The 18,909-nt window shown below is 35.9% G+C and overlaps 1 protein-coding gene across 1 annotated transcript in view; it reads right to left on the reverse strand.

Annotated features, from left to right (window-relative positions):
• The window catches only part of kug (FAT atypical cadherin kugelei), a 299,204-nt gene extending 281,446 nt beyond the window's left edge, over positions 1-17,758 (reverse strand). Inside the window, exon 1 of the mRNA XM_089177782.1 lies at positions 17,095-17,758. The gene's annotated coding sequence lies outside the window, so the exon portion shown is untranslated. The remainder of the gene's footprint in view (positions 1-17,094) is intronic.
• Between the last annotated feature and the right edge of the window lie 1,151 nt (positions 17,759-18,909).

Here is an 18,909-nt window from a genome sequence, read left to right on the forward strand (position 1 = left end):
TCTTTCTAGGGGCCCCGGCTAGTTATCGAGAATCTATTTCTCCGCAGGCATGATTCTCTAGTATTCCTCCAATCAAAAGCGATTCGATCAGAGCTTTGCTCTTCAGAAGATACCACGAGGTGTTTCGAAACTTGTGGGATAGGATCATAACAGTCTCAATAATATATTGCTGGTTGTAACATTTCAATAGGACTAATTGAATATTTTTTTTATTTCTTAAAAATAACCTAGAAGAGTTTTAAACAATTTATTCATTCGAAAGTTGGTTTTTTTTTTTTACTTTTTTTTACTATTATAGATTAAAATTTTTCTTGGAGAAGTAATTTTCCAATTTACATGCCCTATCTCATCCTGTATAAGACCGTACTAGGAAAAAGTTTATGGTGTAAATCGAACAATTGAATTTCGTCGAATTTTCAAGTCATTTTTCTCGAATTATTTTTTCTTTTTTGTTGTAACACAATTTTCACTTCATTCTGTTATACAAAGCGAGGTCAAATTTTATATAAGAAAAATTTCATTCTCTTGGCCGACCACTCCCGCATCTTTTCTTTTTTTTTTTTTTGTTCAGTGACATGAGACATGAAATGCATCTGTTGCCTGTAGGAAAAATAGATGAAAAAGGAAAAGAAAGGAAATGAGAGAGAGAGCCTGACTTGTACGAAGCATTATAATAAACTTATGATGCGGTGGGTACTAGCAGCACGACGACCTGATCGAACAAAACGCTTTTGTCGTATCGTGGAACAAAGTTGAATGCTTTTGGGGAGAGAATGAGACGATGGAATTGGTCGAAGGGAAGAAGGGTGGCAGCTATGAGGGAAACACGAGAAACGTTCATCGACAATAATAAAGTATAGAATTGGAAAACCTTACACCCACTAGCTAGAAAAATATTATTGCTTTACGAAAGCACTTTCTGTGCAACTTTCGTTCTATCTTCAACCTCTCACAATCTTTACTATTATTCTGACCTATTTCAAGAAATAAATTTCTATTAAAAAAGTGTTCTACCGACACGTCTAACACAATAATCTATAACAACACATGCACCGTGTTATTTTGTTCAAATTAATAGATACAATTATGTAATTATTATTATACAACTAGAAAAGAACGTTGAAATATCTTTATTTCGACTCATAATTATACTTTTGTCGAAATATTCAAAAGATTAAGGCACCCTCCCCGTTCAACCTGCTCATCCATCCCTTCGAAATAGTAAAAGCATGACGACCTTTCTCCCTGTTGCAGTAAAATCGTTCCGCACGAGAAAGAGAAAAAGGAGAGGGAGAGATAACTGAGCTAAGAAGATGAAAAAGAGGGTTGAAGAGACACGAGGGGTAGGCGCGTGGAAGGTTACCGATTGTAATAATTCCGTTTCGTTGCATATCAAGGGCGATTTCGAATCAACGACGCGTGCTTTAGGGAGAAGTGCCTACACGCTGCTAGTTGGGACCCTCTTCTTTCTATTGGCGGACGGTACCAAGCACGTTGGTACGATCGAGTGAATCATCGTTCAAGGGGAACCGCAGGACCCTTCGAGCGAGCAGTAATAAATGAGACCCGCGTAAAGTCCGGTTATATAGTGAAAAATAAAAGAGCACCGCCGCAAAACCTTGCTACCGAAGAACTCCCACGTAAAGGGTCATAAGATCAATCGTTTGTTTATGCTAAAATCGTGCCTGCCTACGTGTCATGGTTGGTAATAATCATTTTTAGGTCGATCTCTGTACTTTAATATTTTTTTTCTTTCGCAAGCTAGTATCGAGAGAAAAAGTAAAAATAACATTAATTTTTTTCTATATACTTCTTTTTGTTTTAACACCGACCGCAAATATCGAATCGTTTGCTATGTTATTGCGGATATTAAAAGCGAACGAGTATCCTGGAACGAGAAAAGGGGTAACCCGGAGAGGGGTTGAAAGCCGGTTAGTAGGTCTGTACTTTTTCTCTTTCTCACTTTCTCTCCATTTCTCGTACTCTACCCTCTTGACATCTCGTTCGTATTGATTTTACTCGAATAAATTAAGTACAGTAGCGTAAAACTTGGTAATATGTATTTTACTTCGTTAAATATTAATAAATAATATCTTTTAATGGGTATGCTTATATCTGATAATTTTACAGGTATATAATTGCTAGTGATACAGAGATGTTTGGAAAATATCATGCCTCGAGATTATGCAAATTTTCATGCAACCCGTTTAAAACCCATTGCATATACAAAGACGCAATTAACCGTGAGAATGACGCAGCACGTGACATTCGTCTAGTTTTCCTCTTCAAAGTGTCAACCTGATCGTTGCACGTGCAACCAAACAATAAGTCTTCTTATCCGTATTACATTTATATTGGTAACACGATACTAATTACTTCAATATATTGATCGAAAAACGAACGACAAAAATAAGGGACAAAATAATATTACAAAACAATGATAAACGAAATTATTGGTACGATCGAATTATAAACGTGGTATCGAGTCTTTTTCTTAGTCAGATCAGATTATCTGTCTTCGTCGTCGTTGTTGTTGTCATCGTTGTCTTCGTCGACGTCGTGACGACATCGATGTTGGAATCCAAAGAGAGCTGGACCGTCCTGCAACGATCCAGCATCATTACTGACATCACGGAGTGCTCGTTAGTCTCATTTATATTCGTATGTTCCGTGTACGACTTACGTTATAAGAGAAAAAGAGAGAAGGATAGAGAAACGGCAAGAGAGAGAATTGTGTTTGTTTGTTTGAATGTGTGTGTGTTTATGTGCAAGATAGAAAAGGGAAGGGGAAGAGATGCTGAAACTCCAAACTACTCTCTCCCAACGGCAACGGTTGCAGAGGCTGGCGAATGTTCCCCTCCTTGTCTTTCTCTTCCTTTTTCTCTCTCTTTCTCCCGAGTCTTCGTGTAATGCAGCGCGCATGACTCATGGCTTTGGTTGCTCTCGCAGCAGAGTTCTCCGCGTTCTTTAAAAACCTTCCGCCTCGGTAGTAATGCCTTTTTTAACGAGGCAAACTCGCCTGTCATTGTCATCATGGGTCCTTCGCGAACTTTCACGAGGATACCTTTATTTTGCGAAAGAGTAAGAGTAGAGGAATATGCATGGGAAAAGAGAGAGAGAGAGAGAAGCAGGAAGGGGGATAATAGAAAGAAAGAAAGCAAAGGGTGGAGGAAACGTGCTTTAGGTAGATCACCTTTAAAAGCGCGAGTAGGTGAATTTCGTGCGGTTCGCTTCAAAAGAAAGACTTTCTCATTTTACTCGCATTGTCGTTACGAGACAAGTTACCTTGTACTGTTAGCAATAAAAGAACTTTTTTTTTTTTAATGTAGCTAAGTAAAATGAATGGATGGTCTAGGTTTGTAAAAAAAAACCAAAAAAACAGAAAAACAAGTGCAATTCTCTAGGAATAGAATTCCATCTTTTACAAAATCACTTCTCGATATTCTAATTTTTTTTATGAAAAAAAAAATAAGAAAGATAAAAGAATTATTATAAATTTTTTCTACTGAGAGAAAAAGATATGCTAATGAGGAGAGACAGAGAGACAGAGAGAGAGAGAGAGAGAGATGAGATAAAAGGAAAGAGGAAGGGAAAGGTGAGGAAGGAGGATTATGAGATGTTGCTGAATATACTGGAGGATGTTCGTTATCATTAATCACACGTATTGATAGACGAGCACGAGCGTGAATAATCGGCACGATACTCGCTCCATCAATGGTCCTTTTCTTTCGAACCAATTACCCGTGAACCCGGGCGCACGTTTCGATACTTCGATGCAATTCTAGTAAAAGATGATCGAAGAAATTATTTTCTGTATCGGAAACGATAATGATTCGAGAAAAGAATAAAATATGAAAAAAAAAGTAAAAATAAAGGACACGATAACTATGATTTTCAAAGAAACCTTTTTCTTTCGTTATATATATATATATATATATTTTTTTCCTTGTCAAAGACGAAAACTATTTATCTTTGTTCTCGGTCGATATATAACTGATAAGATTACCCAGATCAAACGAGTAATCCTAAGAAAGAACGAATTCGAAGATGCCTTTACTTTCGATGAGAGTCGAGAGGTAGTCTAATGAAGGTTCTTTGGTAAACATTGAAAGAAAGAAAAGGAAAAAAATATATAAAGAAGGAAAAGAAGAAAGAAAGGAAAGGATAAGAGACTCATTGGAAAGGCCATGAATCGGAAAGAAAAAAACGATGGAAGGACGACGACGTCTCGCGTAGCAACACGCGTTGCATTACAAGTTCCATACATACTCTTCGATTCAATCTTCCTGCAGTTGCATACCTTCGGCGAAGAGAATAAGATGGCAAAGAAGAAGAAGAAGAAGAAGAAAAAGAAGAAGAAGAAGAAGAATAAAGAAGGACAAAGAAGTACGTCTGTCGACATAGTAACGTCGATATCATCGAAGTGAATTTAGGTGCGAATAGAGCGTGCATTGACATGAAAAAAGTAGAAAACGATAAAAGGGTGGAAAGGGGAGTAACAAAAAGAAGCAATATTTTCTACCTATCTTTTCCTATACTCTGTTAAATTCTCCATTTCCAATAGTAGAGAGAATACGAGAGAAATTTATCGATCCTAAGTATCAATACGAGATAAGGCGATATTGAATACAATATAATCGTAAGGAAAGATATAAAACGTCATAAGATAAGTATATAAATAATACTTAAAATACATACACACGTATATTCTAAAAAAAAAAAAGAAAAAAATAGTAGTTATCAGACTGCTCGTTATAAAAGAAAATTGGTCTCTCCAATAACCAGGATTATTATTCTACCTTACTTACAAAGCATACCTATTCTAGAAAATATAACAAGTTTTGTTTCGCTTAAGAAGTCTTATTATTTTTTATCAAAAAACAAATAAAATCGTCGATAAGATTTTTTAAAAAATAAGTATTTATCAACTACTTCTTGGAGTTCATTCTAAAAAAAAAATAAACAAGTAGATGTAACGCACGTAGATGTTAATGTTTAAAGATAGGTTTTTAAAATAATTCCTGATAAAATATAGACGAGTAATTTTATCGTCAAGTAAAAATAATCTTTTGAAAAAATTTCATTTTTTTTTCTCTTTCATGGCAGCCTATTTTCTCGTCAATTCACTTACAATGTAATAACGTAAGACCTCCCCACCCTATTGCTCCTTCTTTTCTAATTCTTTTTTAAAAAGAAAAATACAATGTAAATGTTGTTGCGACTCCCGTTGAAAGACTTTTAAAACTAAAAAATTGACTCGACTCTACGTAGAGATGTTTAGACGAGAAAACAAATTCCCTTAACATTTCAACGCATTGTTCCGTTTGTACGTATGTACAACGTAATGTATACACGTATATACTTACGTAAATACGTGCTCGTCGTTCCGGTTTTACTGCTACCACCGTAAAGCGCCACAAAAAGGAGACCGACTTTAAGAATCGAAGGTAAAGCTAGAAGATACCATTGTTTTGAAGGAACGTGACTAAATAAGGTGAGTTTCTTGGCCGATACGCTGATTCTCTATGTAAGATCGATGAGAATGAAAAATGTTCGAACCTTGCTCGTAAATATTAAAAATAATACAAATGTCATTGTAAAATATCGTTGGCGTTTTAAAATAACGATGATATGTTTATAAATTCTATGACGCAAACTCAAGAAATAGAGAAAGAAACAAAAAATGAAATATTAAATATTTTTAAAATGTAATTTTAGAAGATAACCATATATATGTAGATAAGAAAAAGATTATACAAACAAACTTGAAATGCCCACTGGTAAGGTATCGTAACCGAAAGATAAGAATGCGTATGTAAACGTTTCTGGTGAGAGAGGAGGGTCGAGAAAACTTACGATCGGAGCCAGACTTCTCGCTTGAAGCATATAAGAAGTGCGACCACAGCTCGTTGGCCAACCCCGCGATGGGTTAATAAATTTACGTTTGTTTGTTCGGGACACCACAAAGAGAACCTTTTTAGTTATCACTTATTTAATCCCCTATTTGTTTTGAAAACGATAAAATATCCCATTACTTACTTAAATTCATTTTTCAAAATTTAACTTACGATCTTTATTTATGATCTCAACAAAATATTTAAAAAAAAAAATAAAATAAATATAGAACAAAATATTAAACAAGAAACTCAACATAAAAATTGCTTCTAGGAAAAGAAAAAAATTACCTAATCGTTAGAGGATTAGAGTTCGAAAAAAAAAAGAAAAGAAATAAGAATGAGTGTAGTCTCGCATACGTTTTCATAGCATGGCGTCTACCTTTACTTACAAGACGCTCGAATTACGTGTACTCCAGAAATAACGCGAGACTTCTTTGTCGAGACACGTAACCCGACTACCACTCAAGAACAATGCCGGTAAGTCCAAAGGCGCCTCTTTAAGCCTTTCGCATGTTATACGTCGAAGCACGCACATGTACACACATCCCATATACATACATCAACGCAACGCGTGTTCCTACGTTACCAACAAACGTCCACGCCACCAGGATCGTCTTATCGAGTAGGATTGTATGCGCGAGCAAACGTGACCGTGAGTGCTCGTAGAAAACTTTGCTGTTCTTCTTGAGACCCGAGCAAATGCACACAAGGCACGCATACAAAGAAAAGGATAGACTGTGAGCAAACATAGGCGTTACGTTGAGACGCTAAAAAGACGGACTTCTCCCATTCCTTTTCCTCGTTTCCTCTTTCCAACAGATTCTCACCTTGATTCTCGTTCCTTTTATACAGAGATTCTACATTTTTCTCTTTTTCTTTTCAACTTGGAGTGCACTGATCTAGTCTCAACAAATATTTCCTTCATTCGTTTTTTTGTATCTGTTTATCTGTCTGTCTGTCTGTCTGTCTGTCTGTCTGTCTATCTGCTTTTTTTCCTTTTCCAACGTCTGTTTATCTCTCTTCTTTTCCCCCTTTTACGGCAGGCAATAAAATTCGCAATCCTCTACTTTGCCAAACAGAGCGCGCGAGCGTTTTCGAAGAAGTCGACAAAAAAAGGGATTTTTTGTTAAAAGTACGTCAAAAGGTACAGCGTTTGAAGATTTTTAACGAATGCTAGTGCTACCCTCTCTCCTCTCCTTCCTTCTTCTCTCTTTTCGAAATCAACCGCGTTTTATCGCTTTACCGCTTTTTAACTTTCACGGAAAACGGAATCTTCTTCTCAACGAGTAAATCGTCCGTGTAATCATCACGTCGTCGAGAATCGAGTCGAGGTGATCGTCGATAACGTGGCCATTTCTTATCTACCTTCATCTCCTCCTTTCTTCCCATTTTTCCCCCTTCCTTCCTTCCTTCGTATGTTCAGAAGTTTCCAGCGACACGCCTACCACTACTACTCATCACAGCCAACCAAGATATTTATTTGTCGAATCATAAACATGATCGATCCCCGTTAACGATACTATCCGGTTCCGATAATTATATTTTCGGATTCTATTAATGTTAAATTTTAATTAAATCATATTTTTAATTTTAATTTTAATTTTAATATTCCCAAGAGAATTTCTTCCCAACTACTTTTTCAAACAAATCTTGTATAATCCGATTTTCCGAAGTTAGATATGAACGGTATAACTTGCTCTCGTACAGTAATTAAACAATTCCTATATTCCTATATATATATATATATATATATATATAGAGAGAGAGAGAGAGATCCACATAATAGAATTAAAAACAAACCATCACTTTGCTATGTAATTTAAATACGTTTTTATATAATACTGCTATGTCCGCGTAGATTTTAAATAATAAAATATATTACTACATAATCCAATTATATTAAAATCCTGGCAACGGCCGATATCATAAGGGCTAAAGTCGAAAGTAGAATTCGATTTACTTTTTTCCTGAACGATAAAGCACGAATGTCCGAGAGGAAGTCACGAGAGCTCGTAATTCCCTTTTCTCGAATTTCGAAGAAACGAGTTTACTCACGCGATCCGATGTTAGAAAGAAAATCTCTAAAGAGACGACGAGTACGACGACGACGACGACGACGACGATGTTGCGGTTCGTTTTCTCTGCCAGAAGAGTGCGATACATAGATTGGCGTAAAAACACTGGAAGGTGTGCAAAGGTTTATTCGAGCGCACATTATCTGCAATATCGTATGTACGTGTGAAACTACTACACGATTGCAAGACCGAATTAGAGAAGGAGCTTATTACCAGGACGGCAGCTGTGCAAGGCTAATCCTATGTTGCTTGCTTTCCATGGCCGTAGATACGCTGGAGGTCGACCAAACGTACTTCTCTCTCTCTCTCTCTCTCTCTCTTAATTCCCCCTCCCACTCCCTCCGGTAGAAGGGTTGGTTATTGTCTCTAATTTAAAGCAACGATTTCCTGTCACGCTGCCTACGAGCGGCTCTAAGCACTGCGCTACGCTTCTGCTCGTCCATTCATTCGTTTCCCCCACCTCCTCCATCTCCTCCTTGTGCTCTCGTTTCTCTTTATCTTTCTCCCTCTCTGTAGGTTCTTGAGAACAGAGCTACGTATATATATATATTACATAGATAAGTCAAACAACCATGTGGAGGAGAGACGCGTGGGTTTCCACAACGGTGGCCACCGACGTCGATGTCGACGTAGACGTCCTCCTCGTCGTCGTCGTCGTCGTCGTCGTCGTCGTCGTCGTCGTCGTCGTCGTCGTCGTCGTCGTAGCAAACGGGATTTTTCATCTTATTCTTTTTCTTTCATTTAATGCATTAATGAAATAAGCAAAAGAATACGTGTCACGAATTAAAGGGAATAAGAAGTTCTTCTCGTTGTCTGGCTTCTTCGACGCGGTGGTCTTAGAAAAGAGGTCTATGATGAGTACTTTCGTCTTGAGAAAAAAAAAAAAAAGAAAAAAAGAGCTTAAAGTAACATCTTGTTATCGAACTAATTAGATTGCTGGTTGTCGATAAAATTATTTAGAATATACTATGACGCCCCCTTACATAAATAGTACGATAAATACTATGACGCCGTATGCATTTCATTAAATGATAAGAAATAAAATAGAAAAATATTGCAGTATAGTTTCTAATTACAAAGTAAAATCAATATTTGAAATCCTGTTGAAGGATGTGTTTAAATTTGACTGAAATTCTATAATGTTTATTTAATCTCGAGTTAAGAATTATCTGAAAATAATGAGACTCACGTATATAAGATTCGATAAAAAGGAGACGAATGATTCATTGCTTTTTAATAGATAAAATCTTGAATGTCTCTTGAGAAACGATAAGCACGAATTTTCGTACGCGAATGTAATGGAACATTAAAAAGAAGTCGCACGAAGCGTGCGGAACGAACGATTAAGATTCGCACCGCGTAAGAAAACCTCAATGTCGACCCACGCGACTTGTCGTCACGTACGATGCAAACGACAGGACGAAGAAAAGTAAGAGGTGGTAAGGAGGTGGAGATGAAGGTGGTGGAAGAGAGAAACAGTACTGCGAACGACTGGCAAATTGCCAACTGCCTACAAAACGGACGTCGATGACGAGAAACCAAACGGAACTGTTGTCGAAGACCGATGACCCTACCTATATAACCATCATCATCGTCTTCGAGAAATGTTATTACATTGTAAAGTGAAAGAAAAGAAATAAAATATAAAATAGTCAACTAAAATACTATAAAACTCATGAAACAGAATATGAACGAGAAATGATAGAAAAACATCATCAAATTAAAAAATGATCAAATTCATATAAGAAAGTAAATATAATATATATGTGTGTGTGTGTGTGTGAAATGTGATTCATAAATTTAATTCTTGAGTACATACACACAATGATTCATAAATTGGATTGATCTTAAACTCGTAAAAGAAACCGAATCTATTGTAGCTAGCTATTAAAAAATATCGATATAACCCGATCTGCTTATGGATTTTATAGGCATAAATGATTTATGTATATCTCGATTATAACTCGAGTTTGGTACGGTTATATGAACCGTTTGTCTCTAATGATTCCGACATTGATATCGAAAGTCGACCCGCTTAAGTGCGTTTGAACTGGATCACGAGCTCGAATGTAACCATATAATACTTGCTTTACCTGTCTGATAGGAAAGAATATTAAGGACTATCTAGAAACTAACGTTCTAAATAGAAAATCGCAACGTTGGTGAATATCGATCGCCCTCGTATTTTTCTCTCCTTTGAGAAAGTATTATAATTCTTCGCTTGTCACGTCCACCCTGTTCCAAAGAAAGTTCATTAAGATTTATCGAATTAGAAGCTCCGTAGGCGTTTCTATACCCTTCCGTTCTTATTAACGTCGGTATATTTTTATTAACGAAGGAAGCTTAATGATCAATGAAGAAAACGGAAGTCGATCGTTGGCATCATTTTTGCCTGGGATTAATTTGTAAGGGTAGGATGAGGTCATTTCATCATTTCTAAGAAAAAAAAAAAAGATATTTCCAAGAATAAAGGTAACAAAAGGAACAGTCAATTCTGATTTGTCAAGATGTTCTTTTTAAGGATATAACAATAAAGATCGTAGTAGCTGATTAGCGATGCCGATGTTAGTACGATTTAACATTTTTACCCAACTACCATTCGAAATACTTCGAAGGAATTGTGAGGAGAACCGAAAGGTTCATTGAACGGCTGGCAAACAGGTATGCGTGTATAGAAAAGTTTATACCTGCTGCGGTTGGGATTATCGGAACTTGGTTCCATGGGAATATCTATTAAAAAAAGTCTTCTATATAAGTTTCCAGAGAAAATTTGTAGTTAAACGAAGCTTTATATATCGTATATAATATAGTTAAGTAATATATATATATATATATATTAATGAAACGATACTCTAAATATTTCAAACATCATAAGATTATAATTCAACGATATCATTGAAATTTTCCAAGTAAGATGTTCAGTAAGCGTCGTTCGTTTTACTACAACAAACTTAATCTTCAAAGACGTATATTCGCACAGTTAGAACTGGAAAACAATGGAAACGCTTTCTCGCAAATTCTAGTTCGCGGCAAACGACGAATTTCCATCGTTCCTTCTCCTTAAGACTCGTAAGCTACTGTTATTTCTATGGCGTGACATTTTCAACCGATGCAAATGCCGTCTACAATAGAAGCGACGTTTTACCATCCATCTTCCCTTCTCTCGTTTCTGGCACTTCGCACACATTTAATCCAAAGGCGACATCGAGTTATCGTTGGGAAAGTCTATCAAAAGTTACGAAACGATAACATCGAGACGTTCGCGACAAAACACTCGACACCATCTTTCTCTCTCTCTATCTCAACTCCGACTTCTCTCCTTAAAACCGATGTTTCGAACGTATCCTTCCAACTTATCTAACAAGTTTCTTACAACAATAATAATCTCTACCTTACTCGACGTTTCTCTTACCAGTCAAACCAAAGAAGTTACTACTCTTAAGGATAAAGTGTTTGTATTTAAAACGTTAAACGAGAAATTTCAAGTTGCTCGTACTGTCAGAAAAATATTATTTGATTATCAATAAATCCTTCTTAAGGAAATTAGAGAAAAGTTATATAAATTTAACTTTTTAATATGTCTTCGAAGAATACTGTATCTATATATATATATAATTCTTTGATTTTCATCGTACCTTTTAACTTTAGCGTACAGCAATTACAACGATTCTATTCTTAATAGCGTTATTAAATTAAAAAGACGTGAAGGTCGAACTTTCATGAAAAAAAAAAATAAAAGAGAAAAAATTCTAGCTCGAAAGAGCTTTTTAAAAAGAAATAAGCTCAAATAATAATTACACATAAAAGCATAAAGAAATGAATTCAAACGTTAACGAGTTCCGAGAACAAAACTTTTCGTAGATGTAAGCACGCGTACAGACGGACATTTTCTCAATGCGTCGACTACGTTTACCCGAGTTCTTTTCTCCATAGGTGCACGTGTTGCTCCGTTCCTCGTCTTTTTCATGCTCTGCTTACGACGTGAGTGGAGGCAAGTTTGCTTCGGGTTTGTAGCTGAGAACGAGAGAAGGAGAAACTTGCTAGACACACATAAGAGAGTGGAGAGAGAGAGAGAGAGAGAGAGAGAGAAAGAGAGAAAGAGAGTGACATTTTCACCGGTTTGTGTTTATAGACAATCTCGCGTAACTTTGCTTTGGCTCGAATGCGAGTGCAAGTGCGCATAATAGTTATCAGCGATAACCCGTAAAATAAACGATATTATTTTCATTTTTTTTTTGTTTTTATTTAATTTTTTTTATATAATTTTATTTTATCGTTATAGATGCAGAATCTTTGATTGGTCTGATAAAATTCAAAGAAGAGATATCGTCGAAATACGAGACGTCTTTTTAATAAAATTAATTTATTTTTACTATTTTTATTACTACGATTACTTAGCTCATCGGATTAAACTAATAATAAATTTCTTTTTTCTAGAATTGACGGAATAAACAATTATGTTTTTTACATAATATATATATAAGAAAATCTGTCAACTAATAAATTAACTCTTTAAATATTTTAAAGTTATAAAAAGTATAGAGAAAAAAAGTTACACGCAAGTGTTTTCTTATAAGAAAAATGTGAAACGATAAGTATTATAGTTCAAAACATAGGAGCAAAGGAAATTTTCTGTTTATCTCTTTCCCTCTCTCTCTCGCGTGCGCGAGCTAGCGTTCTCGTTCTATCCCTCACCAAATTACCCTTAGTCTCGAGGATCAACGTGTTCTGGACGCGGAGAATGAAGGATCGTGGCAGCTGCTCTCGAGATCGTGGTGGGGGCTTTTATACTTTCGAGCCGATCTTTCACCGACGGACATATTCACCGACGTGCTTTCATTTTACGATAGCGCACACGAGCTCAGATAGGGAATGAGAAAAAGACGCGACAAGGATTTTCCTAGGCTTCTTAAAGTGTTTTTTTTTTTTCTTTCACTTCGTATTCGGAGAATCGCATTCGCCACGTCTTTACGTCATTAATCCTCATCTCGAAAGACAGGCAGGCGCGTTCGGGCTAAAGACTCTGGAGCATCCGAGATTACTTCTTCTTCTTCATCTTATTTTTTTGTTGTTCTTTTTTTTTTCGTTTAGTACCACCAACACACTACTATTGCTCCTACTATTACCGATGCTTCTTCTTCTTCTTCTTCTTCTTCGAGGCGATAACGAAGAAGAAGCTAATTCTTCCAGGAGATTTAGTTCCATGCAAGTCGATCGAAAGGCATTGCCTCGCAGCATCGCAGCTCGAGTACATTAATCAGCACTTATCTACTCCACTCGATGGCTTTAGGTGTATCCTGTGTTCGAGAGAGGCGGCGTGTGTTTCTAGGACAGACAATGGCTAATCGCCGACCACCTGTCTCTGTCGTAATCGCGCGAGCGCATTCGCTGCAATTAACGAAGCCTCCTTAACATACGGACACGAACGACGGCCCAGGTCAAAGCACCCGTGGAAACCTGACTACTTTCACGGAGTTTATATACACTTTAGTAGTCGACGTATAGGCTCGTCTTTCACCGTCATCGCCATTCTCCTCCTTTTCCTACTTCCCCTTCTCCTCTTCTCTTCGTCTGCTTCGATAATAGCTTCAAGATACTTTTACGAGGATTAAACGAGTGCTATCAACGAGACGTCGTTAGTCAGTCACTAGTGAACTACGGTAAGAACTTTATAGCTACTTTTTTTGTTATCCTCCAGATGACCAAAATGAACGATATTAATGATCCTTTCTTTTCAAATTCGTATAAATTCGAAATTATTTTTCAATCAAACACACGCGTTTATTTAATATCCCAGGGTTCACATATTATTTCTTACAATCTCCCGTTTTTTTAATCATTCCCGGAAAAAGGATAATACATCAAATATCTTTTTTTTTTTTCTAGTCGTCTCAAACAGATTTTCCTCAATCCTTAGTACGATCGTTAATCTTTTCGTTCTAAAACATAAATTTTAATCAAGCTACACAGTTCCAACGTTCTTTCTATTTCGATTGAAGAAAACGGTAGATATCTTCTCGCGGCAATTTCCTATTCTACAAGTGTCCTGCGTGTTACGGTTTTCTTTCCATCTTCTTTCCAAGCTTGGTCTCTCAAGATCCAGGTTACTCACAGAAAATTAGAATTGTCCACGTCTAGCCATACGACCATTTTTCAGTTGGAAGGATCTCGTTTCCTATTTTCTACGGATTCTATGTGAGTATAAGAAGGAATAAAAGAAAAATAAGAGAAAAGAAAGAATGATCTTCGCGCGTAGGCTTCCCCCCACCATGACACAGACGTTGAACATAAAATTCAAGATAAAATATAGTATAGAGAAGATGGTAGTTAAGTTTTATTTTATCCAAGAAGCAGCAACTAATCGACGTATACATTTGAAGCAAAAGAAGAACATTGATAATCGAATGTGAAAAGAGGCTCTCGCTATAGGCACAGGTACGCTTCGTGGAATGCAAGAAATAAACCGGATGAAGTATCGAACCTGCCTACTAAGTAAAATTACTATCGATTAGTGCGAGACACCAACAGTAGTGTTAAACTACGGTCGTTTAACAGCAGCAATAGTAGAAAGAACCTCGTCGTGGTAGCAACAGACACCTTTGCTCGAGGGAGAAGACAAGACCGTTCTCGACCTTCCAACGAATGCCATTCGATGCTTTTCTGGCCAAGGCTAGATGGAAAAAATTTCGAGAACTGGTTTCTTACCAAGAACCAAACTTGTCTCGCGTTATAACGAACTTAACAACCAAAGGATTTCACCATCCAAGGAAGAAATGAATATAGCAATTTATTTATCCTATTCCTATCGAAGACTATCTTTAAAATATTTTTCTTCTAGAACAATAATCGGCCAGAGTAATTTGTTTTCCTTTTATTTCTCTGTCTACCTTACAATGGCAATGCATTATTTTATATCGAACCACGTAATCCATCTAATTGAATAGAATCTGAATATTTAATAAGAATTAAAATAAAGTTACAGGTTAAATAGAATAAAATCTTATGTTTAAATTATGTTTTTAATTTTTTATTATAAAAAAGAAATACTTATGTATAATGATGGTTTTATTTCTCTATTTAATAGGCATCGTTATAATACTATATAATAGATTAATAATATCATTGATGACATATTGCAAAAAATGTGGAATTATGATTGAAATATGATTATTTAAAATAATGACGAAAATAGAGAATGAAAATTGAAAAATATGGCAGAATTTTGTTTGCTTTTAAAGTCGAACGTTTCCAGATGAAATAGGAGAGCTTGAACATCTACGAAGACCAAACTGTAAGTTTGTTGATATTACCATGAGCCGTATGCGTTCTCGATGTCCTCGGTAAAAAACACCATATCAGCAAACGTCGTTAATGAAAATAAGCGAGTCAGGTACCATCGTGCCTGTTCATCCTACGATTACAGGAAACCCAAAATATCCTACGACCGAACTGCCTCGAACAAAGAAGCCGCCTGTCTGCTCAGCTACGTATTTACTTTATTACATGCCCTGCTTTTATATATTTATTTAAATGAAGTTAAATAAAATGAGAAAGTAATCAAACGGAATCAACAAATCATGTTATCTCTTATAATTAAATTAGAATTAGAAACTTTGCGTACATAAAAATGAAAAAATAAAATTAATAATAATTAAATGAAATAGTTTTCATTTTCCAAATATTATACATGTTCCATTCATTTTTCCCATTTGAATGAACAAAAATTTGAATGTAAACGGAACGATGACTCGACGAATATTTTGAATAGTTTCTTTTGAATTATTTGAAATGGTATTTTAAGAATGACGACCTGGAACGGGTTCATGGGACCCTTCAGTTAATCCGTTCCTGAATCGACCTGCTTGTCTGTACTCGCTCTCCAGTCTCTGTCTCGACTTCGAAGGTAAAATAATCGCTTCGTACTATAAGAGTAACTCGAAAACGAATCAAAATTCAGAACCACACGGAATATTTCTTTGCTTCTTATGTATATATTTCTTCTTAGAATTCTGCTGATAATTCAACACCGTTTACATTTTCTTATACGATAAACTTTCTTTTCAACGTAACTCATGAAATAATATACACATTAAAGTTTGAAAAAAGAAATTCAACATGAAACAGACACTTAATTATAATTAAAACATTCAAAATAGTCTCTACAACGAAACGCATTTACGAATACATTTCTAATGTTACATTTACGAATCATTTTTTTAAAGGTGAAGGTTATCAAGGTTCACGACCGTAAAACTTTCGCCGATAGTATGTCGTACACAAATTCAAAACAAATACCAAAGAAAAAAAAAAACAAGAAAAAGAATCAACTTTGATTATAGAATTCGAAAGAGGCAGAATCATTCTTTTTTCATCTTTATACTTAAATTCTTCAAGTTATAAGTTCGCATCATAGCAATACACATCTAATGGAATTTGCGTGAGCTACATTTTATGAATTGAAAAGAAACACAAAACTCGACGATTTAATACAATTCTCATGTCTTTCCACTTCCGTAGAATAGAAACTTCTTTCCTACCGAACGCATGTAATCATTGTAATTCAACTTTTCTTTCTCGATTATAAAATAGAAAAACGTGGATAGGGTCGAGATCCTTTTTACGCACCGTTCTGTACGGTCGTTTAACTCACATACGATTCTCGCAAAATCATCGTCCTTTCCTCGCTCGCATCGAATTCCCATAAAAGAACTAACGGCGTGAACTCTCGTCGAAACGAACGATCAACGATTTCACGCGAATGGTTCCGCGTCTTGCGGCCGAAGAAAACTTCTTCCATAAGTTGCAGGAAAAGAGAGAAAAAGATAAAGAAAGAGGAGACACGCACGCTCCACCGACGCCATTTTGCGTAATGAAGCGCGAAGCCGTCAACCACGAACGATCTTTTCGAACGATTTAGAAATTAGTTTAAATTATCCTTTTTTATTTATATATTTATATGTTTATATACTTTCCATTCTCTTCAAACTGAAATATAAAAATTTTCACTTTCACCATACACGAGAGTTTATTTGTCGATTAAAAAAAAAAAAAAACCATTTTTCCAAAAGTATTCCTTTATTCAGAGCAACACGTTCGTTCACGTAAGAAAGAAGCACACGAACCTTGTACGAACGTTGTCCTTGTCCCACGAAGAGCTTCTTTCTTCTTCTTAGTTCCCTTCCTTTGTTCGGCCACTCGAAGGCAGGTATATTTCCCTTCGTTTCCAAGCAGCTGCGGAGACCCAAGAGGAAGAAATTCCAAAAAGGTAATCCAAATACCGATTTTTCGATAACCACTTTCGCACACCTTATCTTTTAAGTCTCACTTTATGTACTTAAAATATATGTATATATATATTTAATCAAAACAATCACGTATAATGCATTATAAAGGCGTTACAATCGTAACGTTCACGCATTAACTCTTAAATAATAAATTTTCATTTCTTGTTTTATTCTCTCACTGTCACTTTTTTTCTATCATTTTCGTATGTCCACACACGAAATAGCACTTTTCAAACGTGTTTCCTTTATCCTTCGCGAAAAATAAATACATATATATATATCTACGTGTCACTCGAAAAATAGATCGCATAAAAACTATCGATAAAAGGAAACAGGAAATGTGGCGGAAAAAAAAGGTGATCGAGGGAAGTAAAAAAAAAAGAATGTGGAAAAAAAAAGAAGAACGTGATGAAGAAAGAACAGGCGTAAACAACAGAGGACGCGTTTGGTTAGCCGCCTCCACGTGGAAACCGACAACCACTTAAAAAAGGATGACCGTCGCGTCGGAGCGGCAAGCCGAAACTAGCGCGCCGCACGGCGCCAGATAAAGGCAAGCCTAGAAGGCCTCTTTCTCTCTCTCTCTTTACCCTTTCCCCTACCAACCTTACCAGCTGCCTCTCCCCACCCCTTCGCGCGCGCACGACTGAACACATGAACACGTATACGCGCACGACGCACAAGCAAACGCACCTTCTCTTCGTACGCTTCGTACGTTTCTTCGACCATGACATGGTCACTCCTTTGTGTATCTTTCCTTCTTTCCTACACTTCACCTCCCTCTCCACACTTCGTACACATTTCAATCGAAAAGTTAACACAAAAATATCACTATTGTTTTTGCTTCCTTCCAAATTCAACAATGTTTTTTTCCCCGTTATTCTCCTGAGTTCTCGAATGTTTATATTTTTATTTCTGAAACAAACACGCGCGCCATATACTTCTATGTAGTTTTTTAATTATTTTGCATTGTTTATCTTACATTCCAGGTATTGAATTTGCCGTTTTCGAGAATATGTTTATATGTATATATTTTTTTTTTCTAATACACTTCTACGTAAAATCTTAGCTTCACACACACACACACACACACACACACACACACAAACTAAACTTAAGACTAAATAATATTATTTATTTATTTATATGTGTAGTAAGGGGCAAGGAATTATTTAAAAAAAACTATATTTGATTTTATGTTAATTAAATTAAACAATTAATAGTATTCGATAGTTATATCAGCATTTGATCATAAAATTACTATTATATGTATCTAGTAAAGGTATGAAATTATTAGAAGAACGAGAATATAATTTTACATTCTCTTAGTAAAATACGAACTGCTTTTACTCTACTTCTATGTGCTATACATATATATGCTATATATATATTTACAGGATTCCGCTTCGTTACCTACTTTCGCTGGTTCACCAAGTTCAAACGAGGATTTCTTCCGAGAAAGGATACGAAAGGATAGATAGGTACATACAAACCTATATACATATATAGGGTTCCTATTCTGTTGAGATAAAGTGCGCGTAATTCAGGAGTCGAAGACAAACTAGGTAATTACTTAAGACCGAGCTTCGATTATCTAAAGATTTTTGGAGTATGCTCGAACGTTTCGAATAAAATCGAGATCCTGAAGAATATATA

This window comes from Polistes dominula, unplaced genomic scaffold (genome assembly GCF_049000335.1).
Source record: "Polistes dominula isolate Pdom_NZ unplaced genomic scaffold, Pdom_raw_medaka contig_24, whole genome shotgun sequence".
NCBI classification, from domain to species: domain Eukaryota; kingdom Metazoa; phylum Arthropoda; class Insecta; order Hymenoptera; family Vespidae; genus Polistes; species Polistes dominula.